This window comes from Protopterus annectens, chromosome 4.part0 (assembly GCF_019279795.1).
Source record: "Protopterus annectens isolate FY-2018-M chromosome 4.part0, PAN1.0, whole genome shotgun sequence".
NCBI lineage: Eukaryota > Metazoa > Chordata > Ceratodontiformes > Protopteridae > Protopterus > Protopterus annectens.
The window spans coordinates 1,724,393,658-1,724,418,640 of NC_056733.1; positions in this window are offsets into that span (position 1 = coordinate 1,724,393,658).

Below are 24,983 nucleotides of genomic sequence, written 5' to 3' on the forward strand. Positions count from 1 at the left end.
ATTCCCCCCTTGCTAGGGTCAAACAAAAAAAACTTCTTCAAAGCTGATTACAACTTCCTGAAGGAAGGGATAAACAGCTTCACCACCTCCTCCCTTTCCATAAGAACTGGCACATATGTCCAAACCTACACCAAAGTACTATATGAGCATTTATATAGCTGCATGGAATCAGGAATACCCAATAGATCAAAATCCGCCTCCTCAAGGAAGAGTAAACCTATCTGGTGGACATTTGCAATAAATAAATTCTATAATAAAAGGAAAAGAATTGCAGTCCAGGGCCAAGAAAGACCAGGTGCTTAATTGGAAGTAATCTTTCTTTAGCCTAAACAAGCAAATAAGAGCACTAGTGAAATCCTCCAAAGCAAATTTCGAGTCCATACTGGCCACATCTACTAAAGACAATAATGAGACCTTCTTCACACATGTCCACAATCCCAAAGGAAGTACTCAGATCTGCTCAGAACTGGTGATCAAGGACACCACATACACTAATGCCATAGATATTTCCAACCTGGTGGCAGCAGGTTCAGTGAAATTGTTATCCCTCTGTCTCCCTCATCAATAAATCAGAACATCCCCAGAACCTGCACCCTCACCTTATCTCTAGCAAGTCATCACTGTCCTCTCAAAGGCAAACAATGCAGTCTCAATGGGACCCAATAACATCCCAGGCTGCATCCTACATGAACTCAGTCAGGAACTTGCAGTAACATTAGGCACCCTATTCAGCCAAAGCCTGAGTACTGGTGACATCCCAGTCGAGTAGAGGACAACTATCATCATCCCTTTGTACAAAGGTGGAGTGTCCACCGATCCAGGAAATTATAGACACCTTAGCCTAACTGGGCTGATCTGCATGGCCATGGAGTGGATTATCATGGTCCTCATTAACAAGGACATTGGCAACCTTGAAACATTCAATCCTACACAGTTTGGTTTAATGAAGGGGAGGTCATGCCTGTTAAATTTGACTGACTTCTTTGAGACAGTCATCAAAGCCATGGACGAGGGGAACACAGTGCACACTGCCTACCTTGACCTGGCCAAAGACTTTGATACTATTCCCCATTCGGGTATAATAGATAATCTCTCTCAACTAGACATCAATTCATATGATATCAGATGGGTATCAAACTGGTTCACTGATAGAATGCACCTAGTTAAAATAGGGGAAGCCACATCAAGCAATAGACCTGTAATGAGTGCTGTACCCCAGGGATTGGTCTTGGGGCCTCTGTTGTTTGGGATATACTTTTCTGAGGTGCAGGCCAAAGCCAGTGGGCTATGGCTTATCAGGTTTTCAGATGACTGCAAGCTGGGGGCAGACATAAATTTCCCCAGTGATGTGGATATCCTACAAGAAGGTCTCACCCAAACAAATGACTGGTGCCAGAAACAAGGCCTCAGACTGAATGCCAAAAAAATGCATTATCAGCCCCTTTGGGGAGAGTGACATCCCCATATATTATCACATTAATAACACAGCCCTAAGCACGCAATCAGTCGTGAGGGACTTGAGCACCTAGGCTGAGAGCAAACTGACTTTTGACTACCATATTGGCTCCATTGTACGGAAAGCTTTTTGTAGTACCCACCTCATTAGTAAGGGTATCTCATCCAAGGACAAGGAGGTCATAACATCCATGTATTCTTCCCTTAAAGACCCATTATTGAGTACAATGCCCCTTTTTATAATGTACCACAAAAAGCACATGCAGCAGCTGGAGAGACCACAGAGGTTCCTCACCAGGAGAATCCAGGGCCTCAAACATCTACCCTGCACAGATAGGCTAAAGGCCCTATCCTTCTAGTCAGTCTCATACAGACTCCTCAGAGGTGACCTGTGTCTGCCATACAAAGCAATCTCAGACCCCGCCTTGATGGGACTGATGCATATATGCAAGTCAAGCTCCACTCGTGACCTCTAACTGGTCTGTGACATCAACATGACTTGTTGGTGGAACATATTTGTGTCCTAGAGACTCCCCCTTCTGTGGAATAGACTCCCACTCCATGTCAAGCAGGGTACCTTATTAACCCTTTTTAAGTACAACCTGGATAACTGGATGGGGAACAGAAAATACACACTTGGGATTCCACCTGTGTCCCTATTAGAGAGGGGCATCGGGTGCTGACTTGTCAGAACATGGGCTAAATTCTTGGCTAGGCTTGTAAGGCCCTCAGGCAATTAACCTAGTAACTTCCTATGATGCTATGATCCTAACATCCTCCACAAAGCCTGCTGATGTCATCTAATGTCAGACTTAAGCTGTGGCACATGCCTTAAGTACTGTGATCTGTAGTGTGTAAGACTAGACAAGTAGGGGTTCTAATCTCATTCCAGCCCTCTTGATGTGTTTGTGTGTGTATGAGCATCTTCCTACAAAACCAACTGTGAAGGTGCAATGTAAAAAAACAGTAATCAAAATGCCAACAAATTTCAAAACACACCCAATGGAGAGTCAAACCGGTTAAAATCCACTTTAGTACTTAGAAAGAAACACAGTATTGAGCAGTTTCATCCCTAACACAATGGGGAATCCATCAGAATATATCATGTGTGTATCCCAAACACATTTAAAAATACCTTGAACTACCACAATTGCCTCTAAGTCCACCAATGATTTGAAGTATTAACTTGTCACATGGTTGATTTCAATTGCTCGCAAACTGCAAAGGGCCAAACACAATGGTTTCTTATCTTAAAAAACAACTTACTTTAACTCATTCCCTCCAGTACAGCTATTTTGGGTGTAGTCCTTTAACTCCCAGTGGGCGTGGCTTGAGCCTTTAAAAAATGAAGTTATCACCTTACAATTCTAACAAATACTCACTAACATAGGTCAAATATCAACACAATTGTGTTTGCCATCATACATGCTTCAAGATGAAATTTTCAGATGCCTTGTATCTAGCATGGTTTTGGAACTATTAATGCAAATATGAACAAGTAATATTTGATGCCTAGAGGAGCAGTAGGAGGTAACTGTAGATGCACCTAGAGGCGTCACTCAGATGTAATGAGTTAAAAACATACCTAAAAACATGTCTTTACCCACATTTAAATAATTACTTAAACATTGTCATCAAAAATATTTTTTCTAGTAAATAAAAAAAAAAAATATATATATATATATATATATATATATATATATATATATATGTGTGTGTGTGTGTGTGTGTGTGTGTGTGTGTGTGTGTGTGTATATACCTTGTTTCCAACTTAAACAAAGGGGAACAAATACTGACACTACAACCTATCAGCTTTATCTTTCAATGCCGGTACTAAAGAAATAAAATCATTCAACCTGGATGGGAAAATAGTGGCTAGCCTAACCTGCTATTGTAATTCTTTTTTACTCAGTAAATTCTTCCAATCACCCATTCTTGGGTTCAAAACAACCTGCTCAATAATACCAAAATTAAATTTGGCAAATTGTTTTCAAGCAATAGAATGTTTGTACAGGGCATTAGTTTCTTTTTTGTTTTTAATCTCGTACAAGTGTTCATAAATCCTGTTTTTTAAGGCTCGCTCAGTTTTTCCAACATAAAACCCTGCACAACCTTCACACTTAGCCAAACACATTATCTTTGTTGTAGAACAATTTTCTTTTCTAAACACAATTTTGCTTCTAATCCTGCTCCCCAGAACAATTTCTGTGTCTTTGATTATGTATGTACACTGGCTACAACAACCACAGGGCTTTGTGTCAATATCAACACCATTCCTAAGGTGTGCTCTATTTTCCAAGTGCCTCTTTATGTTACTACCAGATTTGTTAATAAACATTGGCTCATTCCCCAATATTCTGTTAATCTCAGGACTGACTTTTAAAATGTTCCAAATTTTACCTGATAATATCTTTTATTTCCCCTGAAATAGGACTGTATTGTACAATACATGCTTTCTCATAGTCCTTAGGCCCTACAGGATTTCCACTAGCATTACTATTAGGGAGGCCAACATCAAGAAGTGATTTGTATCTACCTCCCCATTCATTGTACACCCCTTCAATAATGTCATCAACCATCTTGATGGGATGACTTCATTCCCTGATTATTAGTCCCATTATGATTAATACACCCCTAACATCTTCAAAGTGGGAGAAGTGGAAGGTCATACTGGCTACATGAATGGCCTGTCCTTTGACTAAACTCCTTTTCTGAGATATTGGATAATAACTGGTAAAATATAAATATGGATCACAAAAGGTTTCCTTTCGATAAATAATGGATTTTAATTTATCTTTGGTGTGGAAAATTGTAGTATCCAAGTAATGAATCTCAAAAGGATTATATTCATATGTGAATTTCAATAAGTTGATGATACTGCTCAAATAATCTATAAAATGACCAATTTCCTCTTTCTTCCTTTTCCACAATATGAATATTTCATCCAAAAATCTTATATATAGCTGAATACTGTTCCAGAAATTCACAATTGAAAACTTGTTGGCATACACAGGGTAAATGCTGCCCCCATTGCCACCTCTCTAATTTGTTGGAAGTATTGTCCTTTAAAGTATATGCAATTGTTTTCTAAGATTAAGGCCATTAATTCTTAAATGAGGGTTACTTCAACATGACTCAGGTTGGAACAAAAGAAAAGAGTTTCTTCAGAAAGTTCTAATCCCGCAACTTTGGGAATAGAGGAGAACAGGTCTTTAACATCTATAGTTAAAAATATTAATTCCTCAGACCAAATATCCTGAGTTAACTGGGACAAAAATTCCCATGAATCTTTAACCTACAAAACAAATATGATTACCACACTGACTTAGAAAGAGGCAGGGTTTTGCACTGTTTTGGGCAAAGCAGATGATGCAGACCTTCAAATTCCTGTCCTCCACAAGGCCTGCTGTTATCATTTAGCATAAGAGTACCTAAAGCCATACTAGCTCCAGACTTGAGCTGTGGCACATACATTAAGTACTATGATCTGTAATGAGTAAGACTAAATAGGTAGCGGTTCTAATCTCATTCCATCCAACTTGTGGTGTTTGTGTGCTGTACAGTGCTCTGTAAACATAAATTGTTAGTGGTACTATTCTCACTGCAGGCAAGCTGGTGTATGTGGATATTAGACCAAGCATTTTACATCAGCCAATGGGATCATAGGATCATTGGAATTTACTAGACTAATCACCCTAGGGCCCTTACAATCCTAGCCAAGTTCTTACCTTTATTTACACAATCAGCATGTATTGACCCTGTCCGGGAGTGAAACAGGCAGAATCCCGATGGTGAAATTATGGTCACCCATCCATTTGTACAGATTGCATCTGAAGAGGGCAAATGAAGTGCTCTGTTTGACATTAAGTGGGAGTCTGTTCCAAATGTTTGTTAAACTCTGGTAAACAAATATCTCTGGCAGGTTTTATTAATGTCACATACCAGGTTAAGGTCTTTATAGTGATTAACCCATGTACCATTTGATTTATGGTTATGTAAAATTTCCAATAATTGCCTTGTATGCAAGGCAGAGATTGCTTCTGAGTAGTCTGTATGACACAGACTAAAGTGACAGTGATTTCAGATGATCCCCATTGGACAGATGCTGCAGACATGAATTTCCTTTGTGAGGAAACTTGTGGTCTCTGCAATTGCCGCTGGTGCTTGGAAAGGTACATAATAAAATAGCCATTGCACTCAATAATTGAGCTGTTGGGGGAAGAGTACATGGAGGTTATAACTTATTCTTTTTTGAGAGACAATGCACTCACTTATGACATGAGTAAGGTAGAATGCCCTTCTTACCACTGTGGAGATATACTGATCTAAAGTAAGGTAGTAGTAAACCTGTGTGTCCAGGCCTGGAGACATGGTGATCTAAGGTAGGGTAGTGGTAAACCTGTGTGTCCAGGTCTCTCACCCCTGAGTATTCACTTATGGTGAACAATCCTGTTACTGAAAGAAATGATAAATCACATATTTGCATGGAGTTTAAGGCCATGACTTTGGCAACATTCATTTGTTCATGTAAGACTGTCTTTCAGGATGTTGACATAATTTGGAGATTCTATGACTGCTCCCAGTTTGCAGGTATCAGCAAACCTTGTCAGCCACAGACATTCACTTTGTTCTTGTACTTCAGGTAAATGGATATCAAACAGTAGAGGACCTAGGCCTGAACCATGTGGAACACCACTGGTTACAGCTCTGCTGTTGGAGGTGGATTCCCCTATTTTGACTATATGAGTTGTACCAGTGAGACAGTTAGAGACCCCTCTAAGGATATAAGGGTTGATGCCTAATTGGGCGAGTTGTCAATGATGCCTAAGTGGGGGATAGTGTTGAGCAGCTTGGCTAAGTCCAGGTGGCTGTATGCACCGATGTCCCCTCATCGAGGTCCTTAGTCACTGCCTCATAGATGTCTACCAGGTTTAACAGGCATGATCTCACTTTGACAAATCCAAACTGTGCAGGGTCAAATGTTTGTAGTTTACCTATATCTTTGTTAATAAGGCCCATGATGATTTTCCCCATGGCCTTACAGGTATGGCTAGTCAGGCTAATAAGTCTATAGTTCCTGTTGTCAGTGGATGCACAACCTCTGTGCAAGGGAATAACAGTGGTCATTTCCCAGTCAGCTGGGATGCAGATGGTGGTTACACTATGATTGCAAAGAGTTACCAATGGTTTTACTAATCCATGTTGGATCCCATATAGGAAGCAATCTGAGATGTTAGCAGGTCCCATAGATGCTGTGTTTTTGTCCTTAGAGAGGCCCTTTATGCCCAAATCTTTAGAGATACAAGGTATGGGACAGGTTGTAGGGATTTCATGGGGTATATGTGGTTGGGACAGGGGAGTGAAGTTTTCAGAGAACCTCTCGGCCAACAGGTTAGCTATGTATATAGGCTCATTATATGCGGTATCATTAACTACGAGCTTGGCAACAATCTGGGCCTTTCCTTTTAGGTTACACATGTATCTTTATAATGCCTTTTGGTTGTCCTTCATGGACGAGGATAATTTGGTCCCATACTTTATTTTGCAGGACTTCAAAACCACACTTGCTTGTTTAACCTGAGGAGGGAGTGTTTCCATTTTACAGGTGGCTCCCTCCCTCCTACTCTTAGACAGCAATGTCTACTTCTTATTGTAAAGCTTGGTAATGGCAGTTGTCTGCCAGGCAGGTTTGCTGTGCCATGAGGAGCTTGATTTGCTCCTGTCAGGTACAGCTGAGTCAATGCAGTTGTACAGGTGCTTGTATAAAACATTGGTGTAGAGCTCAGCATACTTGCCAGTTCCATCTGAGGGAGGAGATGCACTGAAGCTATCTATACCATCCTATAGGAGGTTATAATCTGCTTTGGTGAAGTTTATTAGTTTATTTTCTGCAAGGGGGGGTGTCAGGTGTGCCACTTGTTTTGAATGAGACTGATTTGTGGTTAGATCTCACCAGGGAGAACCTCACAGTGTGTCTGCTACAGTGGTTTCCATATTGATATGCACCCAATCCAGTACATTGTCTCCCCTTGTGGGGGTATCAACATGCTGGTCCTGGACATTGTAGTTAATTAAGTCAACTAACTTTTGTGCAAGTGAGTTTGAGCACAAGTAATCTACCCAGTCGGTGGGTAGTTAAAGTCACCCAAAACAATGTTGTTTGGATGTATCTTGATAGACTGAAGTATATCCAAATAAGCACAGTGGGTGTCTTGATTCATGGAGATGCTCCTGTAGCTGGCAATGACATGTGTAGGTGCCCTACAAGCAGTCAATAGCACCTGCAGTTTCTTCAGGGACTCATACTGTTTAACCAGTACTGGCCTAAGCTCTTGCCACCCCCATAGTGCCTTTTTAGGCAAGGCTCAAAAGACAAACCCACCACCATAAATAGCACAAATAACAAAAAACTGAGGCAATACTACTCAATGCCAGAAGTCAAAACCTCAAAATGCATGCATTCAAGGCACTCCTCAGTATGGAGAAAATCAATATATGTGTAATAACAGAAACCTGGTTTAAGGTTCCAGAGAGCACCCCAGCACTCCCAGGCTACAACTCATACCATACATTTCGGCCACAGAACCCAGGCCTAAATACAAAAGGCAGGGTCGTATCCATATTCATCATGGATACTCACACCTCCAGGTTAGTGGCACAGCACGATGTTTCAGAGATCATCCACGTGCAACTAACAATGGGCAAAACTGCAATTCAAATTGTAGCTTGCTACAGATCACCCACAATGTCCCAAGACCCCCATTCCATGTTTCTGGAAACACTGAGAAACATAAAGGTCCTTCCAATCACCCTAATATTGGGTGATTTTAATTACCCAAACATTAACTGGGAGAACTACTCAAGTACTAACTCCCTTGCCCAATATTTCCTAGAATTTATAAACTCAAACACCCTTGATCAACTGGTCAACACTTCCACCAGAGGTGACAACATATTGGAACTGGTCATCACCAACATGGGCGAGCAGTGATCCTCACCAGAGGTCAACCCCTCACTGGTTAGATCTGACCATAAACAAATCACTTTGGATATCCACATTCTGCCCCCACCCCCAGACAAGGAAACCACCGTGAAAAACTTTCAAAAGCAAGCTTCTCGTTACTTAAGACCAAGGTGGAAAGTTTCCAAGCCCCCATGCTAAAGGATAACTCTGTCCAAGCTGCAAAATCCTTTACTAATGCATTCTATGGGCACCTACAAGAATGCATGGATCGTGCCATCCCAAGCAAAACCAAGACTCACTCCTCCAAGAAAAGGAAGCCAGTATGGTGGACCCCTGCCATAAACAAGCTATACAATAGAAGGATGAATAGTAAAGAAAAGAGTAAAATCCCAAGAAGGGAAGAAATCCCTGATCAGTATCAGCAAAAAACTATGATCCCTCATAAAATCATCCAAGATGAGCTTTGAAAGAAAAATTGCCAACAACTCCAAAGATAAGCACTAGGCATTATTTAGATATGTCAAGAATCTAAGTGGCAATGCTCAGATCTTCTTGGAGTTAGTGCAGAGTGGCACAAAATACACTGAACTGACTGATATCGCCAACATCTTGGCAGACAAGTTCAGTGCAAACTTCACCCCCCTCTCAGCCCAAACGGGCCCATAACCATGCCAAAAGAATGTACAGCCCCTGAAATCACAGACACTCAGGTTAAAACAGCCTTCTCCAAAGTGAAAAACAAAGCATCAATGGGACCTGAAGATGTCCCAGGCTGTGCCCTACACCAGCTCAAAGAAGAACTAACCCCTCACCTAAATACACTGTTCAAACTCAGCCTCTCCACAGGCTATGTACCCATAGAGTGGCGCACAGCAATGGTTATGCTGCTCCATAAAGGTGGAGCCACAACAGACCCTGGAAACTATCACCCTATAAGCCTGACTAGCTTGGCCAACAAGGCTATGGAGTGGATCATCATCATGGAACTCATAAACAGAGACAATGGGAACCCCAGTTCAGCATTGTTAAGGGCAGATCATGCCTCCTAAACCTGGTCGACTTCTTTGAAACAGTTACCACGGTTACAGATGAGGGAAAGGTGGTACACACAGCTTACCTAGATCTCGCAAAGGCCTTCAACACCATTCCCCATTCTGGTATTATAGACAAGCTGACCAGCCTGAACATAAACCCCTATGTCACAAGATAGGTTGCCAACTGGCTTACGGACAGAACCCACATGGTGAGAGTTGCGGGAGTTAGGTCCGACTCTAAACTGGTTACAAGTGGCATTCCCCAGGGCTCAGTCCTAGGACCCCTCCTTTTTGGCATATATTTCTAAGAGGTACAGGCAAGCACAGAAGGACTATGGCTGACCAAGTTCACAGACAACTGCAAACTAGGGGCTATAACTGACTCTCCGGTTGACACAGACATCCTCCAAAAGGGTCTCAAGGAGACGGATACCTGGTGTCAAAATCATGGCCTCAAGCTAAATGCTAAAAAGTGCATAGTCATCCCCTTTGGAAAAAATGAAGTACCCACAAATTACCACATAGGTGGTAGTCCCCTAAATATGGAAAATGTAATAAGGGATCTGGTGACCCAAGTAGATAGCAATCTCTCCTTTGATAATCATATTGCCAAAGTGGTTAGAAAATACTTCTATGTGGCCTACCTAATCACAAAAGAGTTTGTATCCAGATCAAAAGGGGTTATTGTGCCCCTCTACTAATCACTCATTAGACCCATCATCGAGTACAATGCCCCATTTGGGATGTAGCTTACAAGACACCTGCAACAGCTGGAAAGACCACAGAAGTACCTCACCAAAAGGATCAATGGCCTCAAACAGATGCCCTATGCAGCTCGACTGAAGAAACTCCAGCTGTACTCAGTTGCATACCGCCTACTCAGAGGTGATCTCTGCCTGACATACAAGGCCATGACCAACCCAGAATTCATGGACATGTTCCACCTAAAAAAAAAAATTATCCCTTGAGCCACAAGCTGTAGGGATCTAAACCTCACCACAACAATAAATAGGACATGCTGGAGGGATAGATTCCTGTCCCAGAGACTTCCCATGCTTTGGAACTAGATTCCAATCTACATTAGGCAGAGTTCCTCGCTAACACTCTTCAAGAGAAACCTTGACGAGTGGATGGGAGACAGAAAGTTTACCCAGTGGATCACTTCAGTGCCTCTGCTGAACAGAGGCACAGAGAACTAATGTAAGGAGGTGGCGAAAGCCAACACATTCTGGCAAGGCTTCTAAATACCTTTGGGCAGATAGCCTAGTACCTACCTATGAACCTATGAACCTATGTGTATGTATCCTTAATGAATACTTATACACCACCTCCATTACTTTGTGTGCCTTATCTTTGAGGTCTGAAAGTGTGGGAGGAGGTGTAGCCTGGTATGGCTGTGGTGCTCTCCACAGCCTTGAACCAGATGTCTATGACTGCACAAATGTGGGCATCTTCCAAGATGGGGACAACTTCCAGTGAGTGGAGTTTTGTGTTGACATTCCTAGCATTTAACAGCATAGCTGTGATGTTGTTTGTAGATAGGGTTTTCTTTTTTTTTCCTGCATAATTTTTATTGAGTTTTCATAAATGCAAATGCATCAAAAATGTTAAACAATATAAATAAATCTTAACTATATACAATGTCCATAATAGAAGTAACTTTGTCAATACATTCACATTTTATCTAACAATTTTTTTAATTTTTAACCGAGTTAGTTTTTTTTATGTGTTATTCTCGTAGTTCTTAAAGTCATTAATTCTCTATTACAAACTATTTTGGCCAGTGATATAAATTCCACAAAAGGTGTAATTTTCTTACTTTTCCAGTTTGAGGTAATGTTTTTTCTTGCTATTGCAAGGAGGGCCCAGAGGAGGTGTGCTTGTGTACTTGGAACATATACTGGAATCGGAGCATTAAATAACAATGAGTCAGTGACTTCACATTTATCTGACCACAACGCTTTAATAAAGGATTTGAATTCCAACCAAAAGGGAATTACAGTATTACATTTTATAAACATATGTACCCAGTCTGCATATACTGCTTCTTCACATCTCCAACATAATGATGTTTCATTACCTGATATTAATGCTATTTTGGGGGGTATAAAAAAACTTCTTTGAATAAATTTCCATGTGTAAATTTTCCAGAAGGGAGATGATGTAGTTTTACTGACTGATTTAAGTATTACTGATTGCTCTTTTTCTGAAAAGCTAGATTTATTAATTTTTTTCTGCATAGCTCCATAGGGACTCATCTGGAGCTGGTAAATCCATTTGCAATGTCCTATATAACCTTGACACTGATAGTCCATCATGTATGCATAGTGTGTTGATTTCACAAAAAAGTGTTAGAATTTTGGGTCTAGGTGTGGATTTCACTATTTGATTTATTTTAAACTCTTTAACTATATGCTCTCTAAAAGTGTGCATGTTTAGCCAGTTGTTTTGATTTGTTACATCTTGCGATGAGAGAGGTTGTGTCATGTATATAATTGTGATCAAGAATCTGATACCAGAAAACTAGCCCATTTCCTTTCATTTCTTCTATTTTTTTCATGTTATAAGAGTCCAAGCATTTATTTGTTAAAGCTATGGGAAACATGATAAATAAAAGATTTCTCATATTATAATCTTTGAACATTAGCTGTTTGAAATTGTTTACTGTGTAATTAACAAATGGAGAGAATTTTTTTGTTACTTGTATTAAAACATTTTTTTTAATGACAAGGTAAACTTTTTCCACTTCAGAAGACATATCCTTGTTTATTGTTTCCTCACAATTGTCTAATAATATTGCTTTATGTAGATTTTTCCCAGTTGGAAGTATATTTGCTGTTTAACCAGTGACTTATAATGTTAAAAATAATTGATTCAGTATATAGTTCTAGATGTGGAAATGACATTCCACCCTCTTCCCAACTTCTGTAATGCCATGAATGAATAATCCTTGTTTTCTTTGGAAACCATAAACACTTTATTAATAGAGAGTTAAGTTGTTTTGTTTTTTGGAAGGAGGTGCTAGGATGGCTTGAAAAACATACAGAATTTTGGGTAGTATGATCATTTTAAGTAATGATAGCCTTTCCTCCATGGTGAATAACATTTTATTCCATTTGTTTATGTAAGCTTTAACAGTGTCTATCAATATTATAGCAATAACCCACGCCTGGGTGTGGGTAATGCTAAATTTACCGACGGTTGGCGTGGTTTGGTCCCGAGGGCGAAGCCCGAGGGACCAAACAAAGCCAACCGTGGGTAAATTTAGCATTACCCACACCCAGGCGTGGTTATTGCTATTATATGACATTATTTAAGAAAAGAAACTGTTACTTTTCTTAAATAATGGCATAGTATAATGCCTGTTTACTGCCCTTCCGCAGATGTCTGGCATCCGCGGCAGTTCTGATGTATCAGAGCTGTGGGCAAAAGCAACGGAGAAAGCAAGATCTCCATTGCTTTTTTTTAGTGTCTCGCTATGTTAAATGAATTTAACATAGCGAGACAGTTTTAAAATAAGCAACGGACATCTCCGTTGCTTATTTTAAAACTGTCTCGCTATGTTAAACTCATTTAACATAGCGAGACACTAAAAAAAGCAACGGAGATCTTGCTTTCACTGCTTTTTAAAACACTGTCTTGCTATGTTAAATGGGTTTAACATAGCGAGACAGCTTTAAAATAAGCAACGGAGATCTCCGTTGCTTATTTTAAAGCTGTCTCGCTATGTTAAACCCATTTAACATAGCGAGACAGTGTTTTAAAAAAACGAGTTATACTAATGGAAAAAAGTCCGGGCGACTGGACCTTTTTCCATTAGTATAACTCGATTTACAACGGGCACGCTGGCCAATCAGCGTGCACGTTTTGGGGGGGGGGGTCATGGTATAATATGAAATTTGTTTGCCTAGTGTCTTTCCAATTTACTTTAATGGTTACACCTAGATATTTAATCATACTGTTAGCCCAGTTAAAGTCTGTATATCTGTCCAGAATGGGTTTTTTTTGTTGCCTAACAAAATTGTTTCAGTTTTATTTTGATTAAAACTTATGCCAGATATAATTTCAAAGTTTTGAAGAGATTCTATAAGATGTTCACTTGAGTTATCTATGTTCCCGATTGTTAATAAGATATCATCAGCGAAAAGATGCATTTTGGAATTAATTCTTATGTAATTAGCTAATGGCTCCACAGATAGACCAAATAACAAGGGTGCTAGAAGGCACCCTTGCTTGGTGCCTTTCATTATTTTAAGTGGTCCTGACAAGAAAACTCCAATTTTAATGTATGCTATAAAAGTAGTGTATAATTTCTTCAGCAATTTAAAAAACAATCTGAGGAAAAGTTATACATTTCTAAAACTTTAAATAAATAGAGCCAACTCAAGGAATCAAACGCTTTATCCAAGACCAGGCTAATAATTAATTCTCTCTTTTTTTTGTTTGCATAGTCCATTAATGTTAATAGTCTGATTAAATTGTCTTGGACCTTCTTGTGTGAAATAAACCCAGTTTGATCATCTTTTATTATTTTTGGTAAAAAATTGATTTAATCTATCTGCAAGAATAGATGTAAAAATCTTGTATTCTACATTCAGAAGGGAAATAAGGCAATAAGATGTTATAAAATTAGGGTCCTTGTCATGTTTCAAAATGGGTGAAATCATAGCATATTTCCAGGAAGGGAAAATGCCGTCATTCTTTCTGAATTCTTCAAAAGCATCTATTAGAATTTCTAAGGATTCATCTGGAAGTATCTTATATATTTACCCTATTAGTCCATCTACCCTATTAGTCCATCAAGTACAGGGACCTTAGTATTATTATTGTTTTGTATTTTTCTCTTAAGCTCCTTTAATGATATAGACTTAAGAAGTCTAGAGTATTGTTCTTTTTCTTAATTTTTAATCAATATTGGGCAGGATTCACGAAGCCTCCATGTAAATAATGAAAATTATTTGCGTTAATAAAGGAGTGCTTTGGACAAAGGAGTGCTTTGGACCTTATTGGATATTCATTGGCATAGTTCCTCTCCGGTGCTGGTTTTTGTACTTTATTGTTTCTTTCACCAGCTTCATCTTCCGTTTTGTTTGTTTTGTGCTTTTATGGAGGACTCAGGGGAGACGCCTATTGCCGATATCCCTACAACATCATTCCGCTCAGAAGTGGGCGAAATACGCAAACTTACCGGGCAATTAAGCCAACTAATAGACATTCTTGTGCCCTTAGGGAAGGGCTTGCAGCAGGTGTTATCGAAACCTGCTCATTTTGCGAACTCGGACAGTCAGGAATTACTGGTCATTGCCGGTCCTTCAGAGCGTAGGGGATTACCTCTACCTGGTGACGGACGTCATCCAACCTCGACGGACTTCCAGAAAACGCCGTTTCTTTACAAACGGGGAACGAGCATGCTTTGAGGTCTCCAAGAGAAACGGAGCTCACCAATACACCAACGTATACGTTCCAGGACTGGTATAAGGACATACCTTCTTTCGAAAATCACGGAAACAAGGTCCAGGGGAACGAAAAGAACTTTAGTTTCAAGGACTCTTTGGGAGCACTTGAGACATCACTGTATAGGTACCGAAGTTTAAGTTTAGACAATATGTACCTTAATGAATGTTTAAACAAGCGATTAGTCCCCAAGGGCCTAAGGGTACAAAAGTATCCTAACAATGTAATTAAAGGTAGTGATTTCCACACAGAATTGGTAAATGCCTTCGACAATTGTGGGCTTGCGATAGTGCAAGCTATCATTAGAAACAATGAAAAAGAGATAATTTTACTAGATAGGGACATTCAAAAATACAATGAAGCTGTTACTAGTGATCTTTTGTTTCATGTCGAGACAGCGAAAAGGAGATATTATCAAATAAGACAGGATGTTGACAACAAATGTGATGTTATTCTCAATAGAAAACATAAAAAGTTACAAAGGGATATCAGAGAATACAAAGAAGGTTGTCAGTATCCTACACCTCCTTCTTATAATGTGTACACTCAAAAACAACATAGACTAGTATCCTATTCAGAACATGCATCACACGAACAGGAACAAGCAATAGATAGGTCTGATGAATGGGCGGTTGATCCACTCCCTAGGAGATCCGAAAGGATTCGTAACCAGCGGAAAACACCTCAGTCTTTTTCCCCCGAACGTTCCCCATACAGGGGGGGCATGAGGAACAACAGGAGGGAGTATTAATCACCAGTCCCATCGGGAAAATAGACACTACAGAGACAGTTCATAGTGTCACAATAGATGACGCTGATTTCCCCAATATTATATGTCAGAAAGGGGGTTATTCAATTTACAACTACAGTCATCTACACATTACTGACACTTTTTTTGAACTATTTACCAAAGGATTCAAATATGTCCCTAGTAGGAGTAGTAATGTTACACAAGTCATTGTGGACTTGAAACTTTTCATCAGAAAACTCAATTTAAAGAACCTTATGGGTCACAGTGACTTGATTAGGCAAGACTACCCACATAGAAGAAGTACTTTTAATCCTCCACTTCACCCCCAATTGAAAAATCTAGAAATGAGAATAGAACAAAAAATCAGGAATCACTGCAAACACACTAGATTTGTTCCCAACTTAACCCTTTCTGAAAGTCATCTTTTGGACACCTTGAGACAGGACACTAGTATTAGAATCATGGAGCCAGACAAAGGGGGTGGCATGGTGATTATGGACCAGGTTCTATATGAGGCTAAAATGAACAGTATACTGAATAATCAGTCCAGATACAGTACAGTTTCCCTCAGTGAAATCAATATAGCCTACAAAAAAATTGATTTGGCTATAAAAGACCTTTTGGATATAGCTGTCATAGATCAAAGTACCTATACTTTCTTGCATAATCCTGAACCGAGGGTACCTTCCATTTTCGGAGTACCCAAGGTTCATAAAAATATGCACGACCCAGCTTTAAGACCTATTGTTGCAGCCCAGGGTTCAAAAACCTCTACGATTTCTAAGTTTTTGGACTACCAGTTCAAAAAATTGTGGCCCAAAACCAATCACTTACTCAAGGACTCATGGGAATTTTTGAAAAAAGTAACCCCCGATCTATTGGTACCTAATTTAAAATTTCTGACCATTGATGTAGTGGACCTGTTTTCGGTAATTCCACACGAAACGGGTCTACAATGGTTAGATGAAGCACTCATATCTTGTCCAAAGGCCAATAATCAGGACAATTGTTTGATTCTGAACCTTATGAAATTAGTCTTACATTACAATTTTATTTATTTTGCAGGTGAATATTACAAGCAGACTTCTGGGGTCGCTATGGGGGCTAATTGTGCCCCCACATATGCGGACATTATTCTCTCTATTTGGGAGAACAAATATGTATTCAATAGTCTTTACAAACAACATTGGGTCGCTTATTACAGGTTCCTTGATGATATCTGTATTTTTTGGACAGGACCAGACACCCTTATTCTAGAATTCATGGAGTACTTGGCCTCTACAACAGATTTTCTCACATTCACATGCCAAGTTCATGAGAACAGGTTCGAATATTTAGATGTCCTTCTTAGTATAGACAGACAAGGAGGGTTTAAATCCACTGTCTATAGAAAGCCCACATTTTCCAACAGTTATATCCATTTCAAGAGCTTACATCCAATGTATCAAAAAAGAGGCATTGTCAAAGGTCAATTCGTTAGAATATCACGAATGACCTCTCATGACGAAGATTTTCTGTTAGAATGTCAGAAATTAACTACCATGTTCCTTGATAGGGGCTACCCGGAGGATTTTATCAATGACATCAGATATCAAGTGAGGGCTGGCAGAGGGGATAGATTCAGCCCGGTTTTAGGTTCAGGGACTACTTCCAACAGTCCGAGTACAAACGACCATCATTTAGAATTCAAACAAGCTTTCATAACACAATATAGCACCAACTCTAGTTACATCAGGGACATTATTTCCAACGAGTGGGATACATTCTTGGAAATTACCGATTTATCTAACTTGCACGGTAAAGAAATGAGAACAGTTTACTGCAAAGGGAAAAATATAAAAAACATGTTAGAACATGGCCCTACTCAGAATATTTCTACACGTATATGCAAGGGTACCTTTAGATGTGGGACTTGTGTACAATGTTCTTACATCCTGCATGATGAACAAGTAACCCTTTCAGCATTGAATAGAGTGATTAAAGCTAGGGCATATTACAACTGTAACAGCCAACGAGTTATATATCTGGCTATATATACAAAATGTCCAGCATATTATGTGGGGAAAACTGAGCGTAGTCTCAAACGTAGGATCTACGAACACATGTATGATGTACAAAAAGAAAATAACAATAACGCTTTGTTTAAGCATATATCTACATGCCCCACAGCTAGATATAAATTTTTCGTTTTGGAAAGTATCTATAGGGACCCTAGGGGAGGACCATGGCAGGCCATGCTAGAGCAAAGGGAGACCTTTTGGCAAATCTCCCTGGAATCAAATAAAAAAACAGGCTTGAATGACTATATATCCATCAAGCCTATTTTAAAGTTAAAGGCTACTTTAGTTTAAAATTTTTAACAGGTTAAATATGGGACCTTTTTTATATTTTGTACTTGTCTTTGGTACAAAAAATTTTTTGTACTTATTTTGGTACATTTTATATTTTTATTTCCTAATTTTATTGTATGAAACTTCAGTATACAGCAGATTTATGTATTGTACAGTTTAACTTTTATACAATATAATTTTTTCATGCTTGTTCCTTTAATTAGTCATTGTTTCAATTAGTGAGCTTGTTATTCATTGTATTTAAGCTCAATGAAACTCTTTTGATGTTATCTGATGAAGTTGCATCTAGCAACGAAAACGTGTTACATTGAGAAAATTATTTGCGTTAATAAAGGAGTGCTTTGGACAAAGGAGTGCTTTGGACCTTATTGGATATTCATTGGCATAGTTCCTCTCCGGTGCTGGTTTTTGTACTTTATTGTTTCTTTCACCAGCTTCATCTTCCGTTTTGTTTGCTCCATGTAAGAGTTCCAAGGCTTACACGGAGGCTGCAGTTAAACGGTGTGACGTCAGCATGTCATGCATATGCATGAGGGCATGCTGAATCACACCTAAGGCTAACACGGTCCGTGGAAGACAGTAGGGGGCGTGTCAGTAGGGCGAGCCCTGCAAACAGACATGCCCCCAGAAGAGTAAAAGTCCCGAAAGTAAACCCCCATGACAGAGTCCATGTAAATGTGAATAAACACAACACAACACATGCCCCCACAGACTATGAACATAAAATGTAGAAATGAACATCTTATATATTTTTTTTAAGTTGTAAAGATGTTTGCCCGTGAGTGCGCTCATTTGTGCAGGCGTGCCCGTCGTTTAGCCACAGTTAGCAGTCAGTGGAAAAGCATATAAGAACTAAATATGCAAAGTAAGCCAAGAAGCAATAGCATAGCGGTAGAGATGTTGGCTGAAGAGGAGGCAGTCATGGTTTGAGCCCTCACAACATCAATTTTTATTTTTAGTGAAATAAGCATGAAACAAGTCCCTGACATATATGTACACATATAAAATTATATTTTATGTAAAATGTAATGAAATGGGCCATGTATTTTGAAGAAATGTGAGATAATAAAAAAAAATGTCAGATGTGCCTATAGCTGAGCTACAGTCTAACAAGTTGAGTACATCTGCCTGTAGGTGAGCAGTGTTTTAACAGGTTTAAAATGAGTGCCCGTAAGTGAGCAGTGGTTTAACAGTTATAAAATGAATGCCCGGGGTTGAGCAGCAGTTTAACACGCTGAAACTGTGTGCGCGTAACTGAGCTGAGCGTAATATGCGTGCTGACAGTCAAACCACGCATAAACCAGCATGATCCCTTTGCACGGAGCTGCGCACCGCGCCAACAAGCTAACCAACGGGCAACGTTGAGCAAGCTGTATCAAAACTGCCTTTACACAGACACACCTCCTAGCCTGTGTAGACAGACATAAAATATAAAAAGCAATGGTCAGGTTCGAACCCAGGATACCATGCACCATAGTCAAAGTACTGAACCACTAAGCCATGACAGTTGTACTTAGAAATGCAGTAATAGCATATATATAGGAATGAATAGAAAGAGGAGCATGACAAAGCAGGTTTTGTGAAGCTGATACAATTCCAAAATGGCCAATCACAGATAAGTGCGGGAAAAACGGCATATATAAGCCCCATAGGTGAATACACAGCATAACCGATTGTAGAACCAACTTGCAGCCAGGATATCAGGTGTAGGTGAGGGTAGTTGCTTCCGAGCACAGAGGTGGGGCATTGAGGAGTCCAAATATATGGTTTGGCTCCTCGTCCATAATCATGAGGCTCAACTCATGCAGGGCCAGGTCCTGTGGGGAGCATATAGGGCTGATGAGTGGGACCAGTTGGCTCATGATCTCACCAGTGCCACAGGAATACCAAGGACTGGTGAGCAGGTCCGTCACCACCATGCGGACCTGAAGAGATGGAAGCAGGACCAACTGAACCGTTGGATCCAGGAGGCCCGGCAAATGCCCAACGCCCCACTACTGAGTAATTTACATGTAATTATTTATATAAGAAATTAACCTAGCTGATATTATGGAGATGTGTATTCCAATATTACTTTATTTATTACAGCTGCAGGTGTCCGTTCTGCGAACCGTCGAGCCTATGGCGATAGGCTGGCATGGTTGCGCCACCAGGCAGGTCAGTAATTCTCTCCCTGTAACTGTAAATAAATATATAAGTATGACAGTTAGCAAAAGAGTGCAGTGTAGTCACTAATTAATAAAATGTGCAAGTAACAGTGTAAGAGGGTTTGCAAGTATTGCTTGATTACAAAAGTGTGATGCAGCCTGTAATCCAAACATAAAAATGAAACAAGTCTGAAATAAAGATGTCCCACCTGTAATATAATAGTACATAACCTGCAGCAGGCTGAAAAGTACAGCTGCAGAAGCTGAGTAAAACACATGTGTGAAATATATCCCTGTTGAAATACAGAAACATGACAGAAGTGAGACTTTTGGAAAGGATTTTTATAACTACAGGTAAAACATGTCAATAAAGCCTAGAATGAAGTACCATCCTGAATTGTAAAAATAAAACAAGTGAGAGAGTGTGAGAAAGAGGTATGAATCCACCAATAAAGTAGTAATAACTCCTGAATAAAACATACTGCAGTCAGTATAGAATGAAATGAATGTGACAGGCAGAACCAAACAGTAATGTGTTGAAAACGGTACCGCAGCTGGAATGTGTGTCCCAAAATCTAGATTATATTGCTCTCAGTCTGCAATATGCAGATAGTATGGTTGTCTGAAATACCAAACATCCACAGTTGTCTATAGCTATATAAAGCAAATGTAGCAGGATGATGTAGCTGAACAGAGCCAGATATGAATGTGTATGAATAAAAATGAATATGTATATTGATGTAGCAGTAACATTCCTATCACCAACCTGAAGTAGTTATCACATAGGAATCTGTAGGCAGAACTGCAGTGTGTATATATATGCAGCTATTAGAAATGTGCAGCATATGTATTGGTATTTGAAGTTGTTAATTAAATTTTCTTCACCCTACCCTATAACCACATATAATCCAATCCATGTGAAATTGGTATGTGCAATCACAATTAACACCCCTGGACATTTGTCCTGTTGGTTCATACATATTTGCATGTACATTGATGCATCTGCCCTGTTCATACATCCAAACCTGATGGCCTGTTGCCATCAATCAACCCTGCATGTTGTTGGATTGTGTATTGCTGTTCAAATTATGCATGTGTTATGCTTACTGTTCAATAGTTTGAATATATGGGTGTTTGGTTAATGGGAATACTAATGCATGCTGTTACAACTAATTGTGAATGGTATTGTACGTTACTAACCCAAACTGTCATAACATAATGCAAAACATAGGATGACAGGGAAGGCGGGTTCCAGCGGACCCACCTCTCCCTCCTCAGCTGGCGAGTGCACCTGGCAGTAGTGCCCAGGCCGGACCCTCCTCCGGTGGCCCTGTGCCACCTGCGGATGGAAGCACTGTAGGGGATGGGGCTCGTCCCCCCTCTGCAAGTGTGGCCGGAGGAGAACATCCACTCACACTCCATAATGTCCGGACTGTGGTGCGTAGGGAGATCCGGGACGCTGTTCTTGGGCCCCTACGCCAGCTTGAGGCATGGGTGGCACAACTCATGGGCGTGCCTGCTGCCCGGCCTACACAGCCCCCAGCACAGCCCCGTCCTGGGCAGTGAAGGCACAGTGGCAACTGCCCATGGGTGGGGATCTCAGTTCCACTGTTGCCATCTGTGGGCTCATGGGCTCGAGATATCCAAACATCCGTCCCCGTCAATTGTGTAACCCCCCCCACATGTGTCATACACCGCCCCTGTATGCGTCTTGTTTGTCTTGTCTGTTAACCTACCCAACCTACCTCCCCAACTATACCGACTTCCTGTACCTGACATACCACTCTCACCTGACAAAAAAAAAAGGGCACTCTGTACCCACAAAAAAATTACGCCGCATACATAGCTGCCCATTTTGCAGACATGTCTGCTGGACATGTAAACTGTCAATTACAATTGGCTGTACAAGTATTATTGTTGTCCTTACACCTCTCTCAGGGGAGGAAGGTTTCAAATGTCACACCAAATTACAAACATATGCACAGCTGTTGCTGATGAAGAAATGGGCAGCTATGGGCCTTACCTACATCCCTCCTGCAAAACCCGAGCTTGTTTCCCTACTGTCCGACCCTCTTTGTGACCCCTTTTTCACCACTTTCCTGTCTCCCCATTTTCATTTCTTTCAAAGAAATTAGCGCGGGTGTGCACAAGAGTAAGCACTTTTAAGCAGTTATAAGCGGGTATGCGTGGAGCAGAATGCCAGTGCGCATGCGTGAGCTCCGCGCAAACCAGCACTAACATGCTTACAACTGCTTAAAAGTGCCTTAGTCACTCTGAATGACAAGGCCTGTAGTCTGCTCAAAAGCAAAATAAAATCCCACTGTCAGTCCCGAACCCAGGACTTTGGAAACAGTAGTCTGCATGACCTACCACTAAGCCATGACTGCTATATAAGAACATTGTGCTACAATAAATATATCATGCAATAGTAGGAATGAATGTAAAGGGAATATAGGATGTGTAGTACACAAAGCATGTCATGTATATTTACTGTCAAATGTAGTGGATTTCTATAATAGTAGTGTGTGAACAGAAACAGCCATGCTAGTTGGTAGCTAGTAGGTAATATTGTCACTGTAGCACCTTGCAAGCCACACAGATACTCACAGCAGGATAATCACTGGCCATACCCCACAAACTCTTACAGCAACACATCCGGACTAAGTAATAAAAAATGTGGAGCAAAGGCCCAAAAACAGGGACACATTTTAAATATTGCTCCGACAAACTTAGACAGTTGAGAGAGTAACAGGTTTTGCATTATGTTGGATGTTTGGAAGGGTACGAAGTCTGAAACTGAAATGTTTGTCACTATAGTCTGACTTGAGCCCTGAGTGATTTGCCAGAAAAAGCTGTTTATGAGATATGGACCAAAATATGAGGCAAAAATGTGGACATCCTGCAAATATCTGTACACTTGAGAGGTCTGACACTGCCATATTTGAATAGTTAAGAGCCTAGACATAGCAACAGTGACTGAGTTACAGGGATGCCCCACAGACTCCCTGTGAAATGTACAAACAGTAGGCAGAAAGGTGTTACAACACATGCAATGGTAACTATGAAGTACTGAAAGTATGCACCACTTGAACGGCAGAAATAGTGTAGTAATACATATGCTCATGCTAACCCACAGTCACAACTGCAGAATTCCAGACAATTTAATGGGTGTACCCCACTGATATGTACCATTCCATGAGGCAGATAAAAGATGCACCTGAGAGTCCCTGAGGCCTGCTCAGCAGCATACTCAAATACCCTAATAGATGTCAAGGCCCACACCATGGCCAGACAACACTGCATGCAGTAACACCCTAGCAGATATAGCAAGCATTCCAAGGTGTGAATGTACATGGAAAATAGGAAAGCCACAGCAACGCACTGCAGTCAAGACACCTAGCAGGCATACAAGTAGTGAATGTAAAGGGCAAATATTGAAGCCATAGCAACAAAGTGCAAGAGCCACTGCTATATACCCATTACACCACATGTCCCACAGGAAAGCACACACACCTACATTAACAGTAGTTGTAGTCTTAGGTGTCAGTGTACATACACACTTAGTACAGGAAACTGGAGAAATGAATGGAGAAATGTTAATCTACAAGACAGATGGAAATATGAGAGAGATACTAACCTTTACACTCACAGAACAGTGTCCACAGCATACCAGCATGGTCCTTGCCCTTAAACTCTGAAAGGGTTATGCCTATCTCACATATCTTTTTATAGCACTGTCCTGAAATCACAGTGAGAACTGCGATCAGTACATAACTGGCTGCATGCAATTAGCAAATGCTGGCCAACAATTGGTGCAGAGGCCATCACATGGACATATGCAGATACCTACAAAAGCATGCTGTACTCCCAGTCCCCACATGCAATACTTTCATTGCACCCTCTGGAGGTAGTGGGAGAGAGAGAGAGAGAGAGAGAGAGAGAGAGAGAGAGAGAGAGAGAGAGAAATACACAAACAAAAACACTTAACAAAACCTACTAGAAAGCTGACATCTGTCAACTGGAGCAGCAGCAGGACACCGATCCAAAAGGCAACGCAAGCAGCTGTGACAAACACAGGTAATGTAAAGTAATCCTTTAAAAGTCTACATACTGTGAACCCTCATATGTGTCATTGGTCTGTATCTATATGTATATGAAGATGTGCATAGGGCAGGGGACATACAGCAACTATCAGTGAAGGCTGTACATACATATGTATGTGAGGGCATCTATGTGCACATATCAGTGTAGGTTGAATGTAGGTTGTAGTGCAATGTACAAAGTAGGTTTCACAGTTATGTATGTTTAGCAGTATGTTAGTGTTTGTATACAGTTTTGTAAACAAACATGTTGATATACCCATCTATCATATGGATACGTATGTATGTCAATATATGTATGTATGTATATATATATATATATATATATATATATATATATATATATATATATATATATATATATATATATATATATATGTATGTATATATGGATCACCTTCAGATGCCCGAAATCGCGTTTCGCCGACACACAAATCACCGACACCAAAAGACCGACAACAAAAAATACCGACAACGCAAAACACCGAAAACCATTACACCAACACACTACATGTAAACAACACAGTACACTACATAACATATCCACTATCCCTAACCCAAACCCTAACCCTAAGGTCTGACACTACGCACACTTACCCTACCTGCACCCTAACCCTAACTCACTTACCCACCCCTAACCCCAAGGTCCGACACTACCGCACACTCACCCTACCTGCACCCTAACCCTAACTCACTTACCCACCCCTAACCCCAAGGTCCGACACTA